This window comes from Thalia democratica, unplaced genomic scaffold, assembly GCF_965202585.1.
Source record: "Thalia democratica unplaced genomic scaffold, ktThaDemo2.hap1.1 HAP1_SCAFFOLD_891, whole genome shotgun sequence".
NCBI lineage: Eukaryota > Metazoa > Chordata > Thaliacea > Salpida > Salpidae > Thalia > Thalia democratica.
The window spans coordinates 32,038-40,716 of NW_028139839.1; the positions used below are offsets into that span (position 1 = coordinate 32,038).

General features: G+C 26.4%; 1 pseudogene; it reads left to right on the top strand.

The window, feature by feature from the left end:
- Positions 1-3,362: 3,362 nt before the first annotated feature.
- On the top strand, positions 3,363-3,773 carry LOC145847344 (thioredoxin domain-containing protein 17 pseudogene; annotated as a pseudogene).
- The last annotated feature ends 4,906 nt before the right edge of the window (positions 3,774-8,679 follow it).

Consider the following 8,679-nt stretch of genomic DNA (forward strand, 5'->3'; position numbering starts at 1 on the left):
TGCTTTTCACTTTCAATATTTTTATCAGGTTTCAGCTGCTTTTCACTTTCAATATTTTTATCTGATTTCAGCTGCTTTTCACTTTCAATATTGTTTTCAGATTTCAGCTGCTTTTCACTTTCAATATTTTTATCAGATTTCAGCTGCTTTTCACTTTCAATATTTTTATCAGATTTCAGCTGCTTTTCACTTTCAATATTGTTTTCAGATTTCAGCTGCTTTTCACTTTCAATATTTTTATCAGATTTCAGCTGCTTTTCACTTTCAATATTTTTATCAGGTTTCAGCTGCTTTTCACTTTCAATATTTTTATCAGATTTCAGTTGTTTTTTACTCTTAATATTGTTTCAGGTTTCAGCTGCTTTTCACTTTCAATATTTTTATCAGGTTTCAGCTGCTTTTCACTTTCAATATTTTTATCAGATTTCAGCTGATTTTCACTTTCAATATTTTTATCAGGTTTCAGCTGCTTTTCACTTTCAATATTTTTATCTTATTTCAGCTGCTTTTCACTTCCAATATTTTTATCAGGTTTCAGCTGCTTTTCACTTTCAATATTTTTATCAGGTTTCAGCTGCTTTTCACTTTCAATATTTTTATCAGATTTCAGCTGCTTTTCACTTTCAATATTTTTATCAGATTTCAGCTGCTTTTACGTGACATGGCGACTTTTAAATGGGAAAAGGAGACTGCAACGAGCTGTGAAAAATGTATAAGGAATTAATATGGTAAAAGGATACTTGTGGAAAATGAAATACTTCAATATTTAAGTAACGGAGCTAAACAAACAATTAAACATTTGTAGATTTAGTTTAATAAACACATTTTTCCTAACTTAGATAACATATTAAGTTATGTTACACTGCTTGCACTTAGATTTAAAGAAGAACTTTAAAAACGTGTTTTATAAAATCTTTTAAATATGATATAAATAATATATTATTACAAAAAGCATACACCTTATAAAAAAGTTAAACAGTATAATAAATTATGAATGCCTTTGCTAATTTTGGCTAATTATACTTGATAAGTTATTAAAGTATTAGTCTAAGAAAGTTAATAAAATATTGAAATTAAATAACTTTTTTATACTGAGCCAAATTAATTAAAAACTAGTGAAAATAATGTACTATTATCATTAAACTCATGTTGACTATTTATTTTTTACAATCATTTTTTACAAAAAGGGATTCTTTATTTAAAAACACCAAAAACTGCAACAGTATCTAAAACAGAGATTAAAATTTCTAATTATATACAAAGTAACTCTTAAAAAATATTTGGTTCAAGATTTGCAGTTACATCAATTGGTTAGCGCTGGATTGATATCTCATTTTAAACGCGAAACTTTTACGATTCATATGTATGCACTTTAAAAACGTTTTTTTTTTAAATTAAATTTGAAGTTTAGATTAATTAAGATATTTAGTTTATAAGTAATAAGATGTTAGAGATATCTAAAATTATAATACTATGTTTTATTACATCTAAATAACCTTGTTTTAATATTAAATTATTAAAGATCCTTTTGTTTAAAGTATAATAAAAAGTTCGAAATGTTTAAAGTATTTATCAAGTAAAATACATCTTAGAAACAGTTAACTTTCAATTTTAAAAATATATATAATAAAGTTTATTTGTAAGCTTTTTTTAACTACCACTTTAAACTTATTTCTAAGACACAATTTTGTCTCACATTAAACTTATAACACAAACTATTTTTATTATCACTAGTTTTTCTGGAAAAACAAGATCTACAATTGCAAATTAAAGAAACAGAAGTTATAGTCCATTAACGCCGAGAAGTTAGACAAAAAAAGGCTAAAAAGATTTATTCCAGTAGCTAGTTTGCTTTTGAAAAAAAAACGTTTTTGATATTTTTTACGCTTGTGGTTTAATAACCACCTCTCTAACAGATAATTTATATTCAGAAATATCTCATACCTTATTTAAATCTACTATTTAACTTTTACTTTATCGGTCTTAGTTTTTCACTTTTTGTAACCAGTTTTAAACATATTAAGAAAAATCACGGAGACGTTTGTGTTTGTTCTAAAAATTAGTTTCGCAATAGAATTCTATTAAACTACTATTATTCTTTAATGTTAAAAAAACTTTAAACTTTTTGTTTTTCGATTTTATACTGATCAAACAATTACAAGTTTAGCGGTACATAAATCAAATGTATTAAAATGATTTATATTAAAAACATAAATTGTACGTCAGTTTCAAACTTAACACAAAATATATTTTACAGTTTAAATATTTGTTTACGTAAATAGTTTTAAAACTCTATAAAAAGAAAAATATATACATAAATTAATTATAACAGTAAAAGCAACAAAAATTAACATAAACATGAAATTTAGAAAACAACAATTTGTTGTAAACAGCATTGACAATAACGTTTGTATTCTGAAATTTATTGTGAATAAAAGTAAACAAAAATTTTGCAATTATCATACTATAAAACATTTCTAAATTGAGTTAAACAAATAAGCTATTATTTTGATTGAATTTTGTAATATGTAAACTTTTTATTGTAAAACGTTTATAGGCAATAACTGATAATCGCTAATACTCTTTTCACAGCGAATAGCTAATATTTATTTATATATAATAAAAAATTGGGTATATTCCGGTATAATTTAAACCTAACAGATTTTTTCAAATAATAATTTATACTTGAATTAATTATGTAATAGTCATGTTTTTATTCATTAAATTTCATTATCTAACAAAATATCATGAATTTTTTTTACAAAAGTTTTTGATCCCTCTCATTTAGCGCGTACCATATCGATATCCTTACTTAAGAAGCAAGAAAAAAATAGACCTGAATAAAATTGATTCAGATGGAAAACAGGAAGATAAGAATTGATGGATTTGGAATTTAGTTTAATTGAAAACAACTGAATAAAAACTGACTCAGGGATAAACAAACTATATTGAAATTAATATAACGCCGTTCAAAAACTTTACATTATTAACTTGACTTTTATTCAAGGGTAAAAAATAAACACGTTTTCTCAAGCAATCTGCAACTACTTATTGTACTTTAGTGTATTTTGATTAAGATTATTTCTATGGCCATACAAACTTGTTTTTATTAGTTACTTTTTAATTTTAAATGCAAACGTGCAGGAATACAAAGATCTGCAAAAAGCTTGTCTTCTTTGAACCTTGTAAAAAACTATAGAAAAATCAATTTATTATGATTACCAGCTTATTATGACGTATTGTATTTTCAAAAGCTTTATTTATACAAACACGTCGTTTGTCTTTCAGTTGTTTGTTTCTTTGTAACAATTGTTGTTGGTATTTCATCTGTTAGTCCTTTTTTCAACTTTGCTGCATTCGAAATGATGTCTTTCTTCGCAAGCACCGGCAGAAGCAAGAACCGAACCATCACGGCTCACGGCTACCAGGAGTTCAGCGAAAAAGTCAACTCGCCCGAGCTGGAAGGCAAGAAAGTCTACTGCCTGTTCGTGGCGGACACCGACCCTCACACCAACCGGAGCTGGTGCCCGGACACGGACCGATACGCTCCGGTGGTCACCGACATCTGGGCAGAAACGGACGACGACCAGGCGGTGCTGGTCAAGTGCTTCGTGGGCGACAGGAGCTACTGGAAGGGGAGGGGCAACGAGTTCAGGAGCGACCCGAAGCTGAAGCTGAGCGGGGTGCCGACGCTGATGAGGTGGGGACGGAAGAAGAAGCTGGCGGAGGGGCAGCTGACCGAAAACAAGGTAAGAGCCATGCTGGCGGAGTAAGCATGAAGTTTGGAGTCTCGAAGAACAACTTTGGAACGAATTTGTTTTGCGTTTGTTTCTGGAATAAAATTCTCGGTGTTAATTTTGTTGAAAAATTATCTTTAATTTCGATGTTTAATTTTAAACTTAAATTTTTCAATCGATTGTTGGTAATTTTATAAAATCATCTCAGGGTAAAATGTTTTTGATGTAGTTTCTTCGGTTTATCACATGCTCTCATATAGATTACATATTTCACTATAGTAACAAATAATAATTAGTTTACTTAAACTATCTGCTATACAACTTCTTAGTTTCGTATTTTTAAGCCATTGGTGGTTACTAAAGAGTTGTACTTTGAATTTATTGCTGAACAGCTGTTAGTAAAAGTTGCAACTACAATTCTAAGATTACAAGTATTTTAGTTAAATATTATGCCGCTTATACTAAAGTGTTCTCGAGGTAGCCGTGAGTTTTGATGGTTTGGATCTTGCTTCAGCGTTTGCGAAGAAGTACTTCATTTCGAATACAGCAAAGTTATTAAAAGAATAAGAAAAAAATCAGAAATATTATATGCCTTTGTAAAATCGTTTTTTGACAACAGTTAGAACAAGAAACATGCAAAAGACAAACGATGTGTTTGTAATACTAAAGCTTTGAAAGTGCAAATACGTCATGATAAGCTAGTATGTTAAATAATATATGTTAATAAATATATGTATTTATAGCTATTAAATTAATTTTTTTAGTTTTTTGCAAGCTACTCGTGAATACATAGTACTCTATGCGGTACTATGTATTCCTGCAAATTTGTATTCTTGATTGAAAAAACGAGTATCTTTTGAAAACTAAAAAAACGATCTTAGTCAAAATACACTAAAGTACAATAAGTAGTTGTAGGTTGTTTGAGAAAACGTGTTTATTTTTTCAACCTCAAGTAAAAGTAAATTTGAAAACATGTCATTTTCAACGGTGTTTTTAAAATTTCAACTTAATTAGTTTCTACATCGGTCAGTTTTTTTTTTCAGCTCTAAACTATTTCCAACTAATTCAGATAGGTGAATTCTAATCTACATATTACCATCTGAATCAACTATAATCCTGTCTACTTTTTTTATTTCTAGCTATTTAAGTACAGTAGGGTCATTGACAAGGTACATAGGAGGTACGCGTTAAATCACGAGGGATCAAAAATTAAAAAAAAAAAGTGCATGATACTTTTTAAGATAACTTTTATGAACAAAAACATGACTATTACATATTTAATGCAAGTATAAATTAGTTATTTTTTTGAAGAAATCAATTAAATTTGAAATAAACTAGAGTAGATCGTATTTAAGTTATAATAATTAGATATTAGCTTTTATTTGGTGTTAGAAGAGCAAAATTTGTCTTAAAACTTCACCTAAAATACACTTTTGTACCTTGTCTATGTCCCTACTCCCTACTGTAATACAAGTTTCATTTCATTTACTAATAAACTTTTTTTATTAACAAATATTGTTTTGATTGAAAATTATTAAAAAAAAAGTTTGTAAAATAACATTTAAAGCAGTAGAGACTAGTAATCTACCGTATCCACAGAATTAGGTTCCGGATCCGGATCTCACTTTAAAACTAATGAAAAATAATTAGCTAAAAGTAATCAATTAACAATTGATCACAAGTAAGTTTTTGTTTCAATTAATTAATTTTTGTTTCAATTAATTAACTGTTTATTTTAAATATTTTTGTTTATTTTGTTTAGTACATCTTATTAGCGTGACAACGATATCGAGTTAAAGCTAAGATTTACCTGACAATAGTATCAATTCTTGCAAGGAAGTTTGCAAGGAGTTTGAGACTGATGTTTTTTTACCATAAAAAAAAAAAAAAAAAAAAAAAAGAATACGAGCTTGATTTTTAAAATGCTTACTTCACGATATTTAAATGCTAGTTAACAAGTCATACAGTAAACTTTTTGTTTAGGTATATTTCAATTGCATAGCACTTTTATAAAATCAAGTTTTATAAAAAAATTAACTTTAGACTTTTATCGATTTTCTATTAAGTATATCAATTCTAAGCTTAGGTTTTTTTTACACTTAAATTACTAAAATCTAATCACCAAATATTTTTATCATCGAATTAAAACAAAAACATTATTTCATTATAACTATGGCATCTTAAATTAATTAAAAATGTTTTCAACGTCGCTATGGTTTCGAAAGTTGAATTTTTGTCACTGCAACGGTCAGTTAGTAGCAAGTATGCATTAGCAAACAATGTATTAAATTGTATTTAAGTTGAAGATTTTTTTTGTAAATCAGGTTGTTAACTTAAAAATTGAAGACTTTGTTAGACATAACTTAAAATACATAAAACGTATGCTAACCTTAAAAATCTTTGTTAAACCTTTTTAGATCTTTACTTAGTTGAGTTCAGATATTTTAGTTTTTCACAGTTTTTATAAATATTTATTATATTTATACACTTCACAGTATATATACTTTTGAAAAAATTTGTGCAATAACTAACTCTTTATGAAAAAAATTTACTGTTGTGTCAATTTCTTCATAGATAATGTAAAGTTAGTCTTGTCATTAAGGAGCAACAATTAATTAGTCAAAAGTTTTTACTTCTATTTGAAAATTGGTTACACTTACAAACTATAGTACAACTTAAATATAAAATCTTAAGTAATATTCAAGAAACAATGAAATAAGAATTTTAAACTTAACTATTATTTTTATTTTTCTTCCATGTCTATTTTTTGTAAAAGTAATAAAATTTATCAATAATTTATACTTGCTTTTTTACCTTTTATGCAAAACAATTGTTTTTAAGAAACTCTCATTATTACCATTGACTTAATTGGTAAGCTAGTTTGTTAATTTTTTAATTTAAAATTGCTTATTTGAACTTTAAAAAAAAGTTTTACAAAAACAATAGATGTTTTAATGTACGGTGTAAGACAGTCTACTTATATTGATTATCACAAATATTATAAAATAATTGTGGCCAGCATAAGACTATTGTCTAACTTATGCCGCCTGCTAACAACTTTTTCTAAGATATTAGGCCCGATCAAGGCTGCTAATCCCTGTTTTAGTGTAAAGAATACAATCTACAACACAACAAGACTGAATCAATGTTGTCAAACTGAATTTTACTTTGTTTTGAACTTATCATCGGTATAATATCCAAAGTACTAATTGACGGAGTAAATTTATTGAAATTAAAATTTAAATATTTTAAAGCTTTCCAAACCCTGCACGCTAAATAACCAGACCCAGGTTTATGTGGATAGTTCTAAAACTAGTATCTATACCTTTTGCTTTTCTGATCATTATTATTTGTTAATAAAACAAAACACTCAAGTGAGCAAGGTAAATGCATTCTTCATTACTGTCCTTGACGAGACATTAAAAGGTATCCTAGTGTATGACTCGATAACCGAAAGGTTTTTTCGTACACCAGGTCTTTGGAACAAATTTTTGAGCGCTTTTTTTCGTTCAATAAACAACATTAGTTTTCAAGCAAGTTCCACATCTATGTGTTTTTTGATTAGTCTATACAATTGCAAAGTTTTTCAATATATGACAAAAATCCGTTTGATTGTAAATTGAAAATTTGGGTGACTTAAGTTAAAACAATCAGTAATTTTTATTTTACCTTCTTTTAAAACTTCGTAAAAAATATTAGATATGTAAAATTTTTTATTAGTTTATCAATAAGGTTTATAACTTTTTTAACAGGTAAGTCTTTAAACTGGTTTTTGAAATATTTCATCAATGTTTTTAAAAAATTAAAAAATAATATTTGCGCTTTTCTAAAACTTACTTAGGTGAACTTAAAAGTTTTTACATAAAAAAAAAGGAAAACTCATAATATTTCTTTTATCATATGCTTTTTAAAATTTCACTTGTTTATAAGCTTCAAGAAACTTCGAAGCTTATTACCTCTGCAGACACAAAAAAGTTTAATACTACTATTATTTATTGAAAAAGCGCTCAAAATATTTGGTTTTAAGACCTGGTGCGCAAAACTTTTCGGTTATCGAGTCGCACACCACTTGGATACCTTTTAACGTCTTGTCCAGGACTTGAAACACAATTTCTCAATCTCTCGTTAAAATGAGAGCAGCAACTTCACGCATCACTGGTCACACGTATAATTTTGCATCAGTGAGTACTCAACTTCACATTAAATTTAATTTTCTACCTTTAAAACTTTAAAATTAATGCTAGCTTATTTTGAAATATTATATAGTTACTAAGCAAAAGTATATTTTTTATTAATAACGTAAATTAAACTTTTTATTACGGAAACTTAAAGAAAGTGTTTTTAGCATGATTAATTCTAATAGACTGTTTTTTAATTACTGTTTGAAGTAAAATAAAGTTTTATAAATAATAACAATGTCTCACTAAGTAACTTTGAAAATATAATATTGATAAATGAATCATTTGTTTTCATTAAAAATAAACTTGTTTTGAAATATTATAAAGTGACTACGCAAAAATACTTTTCTATAATAACGTAATTTAAACTTTTTACTACGAAAACTTAAAAAAAGTATTTTAAGCATGATTATTTCTAATAGACTGTTTTTTAATTAATGTTTGAAGTAAAATAAAGTTCTATAAATAATAACAACATCTTACTAACTTCGAAAATATAATATTGATAAATAAATCATTTGTTTTTATATAAAAATTTTCTTCAATACTTTCATAAGTAATTATTATATATAAACAATTATTTTACTTTTAACGTGAAATAAAAAAAAACAATGAATTTTTTTTAGAATATTAAGCGTAAACATTTTTATGTTAATAACTTTTTTTTTTTGTTTAAAAAAAAAAAAACTGTTTAAAGATCATATTTTAAATTTCTAAACAATTTTTTTGTTTGCTATAAAATATTAAAAAATTATTTTTTAGTT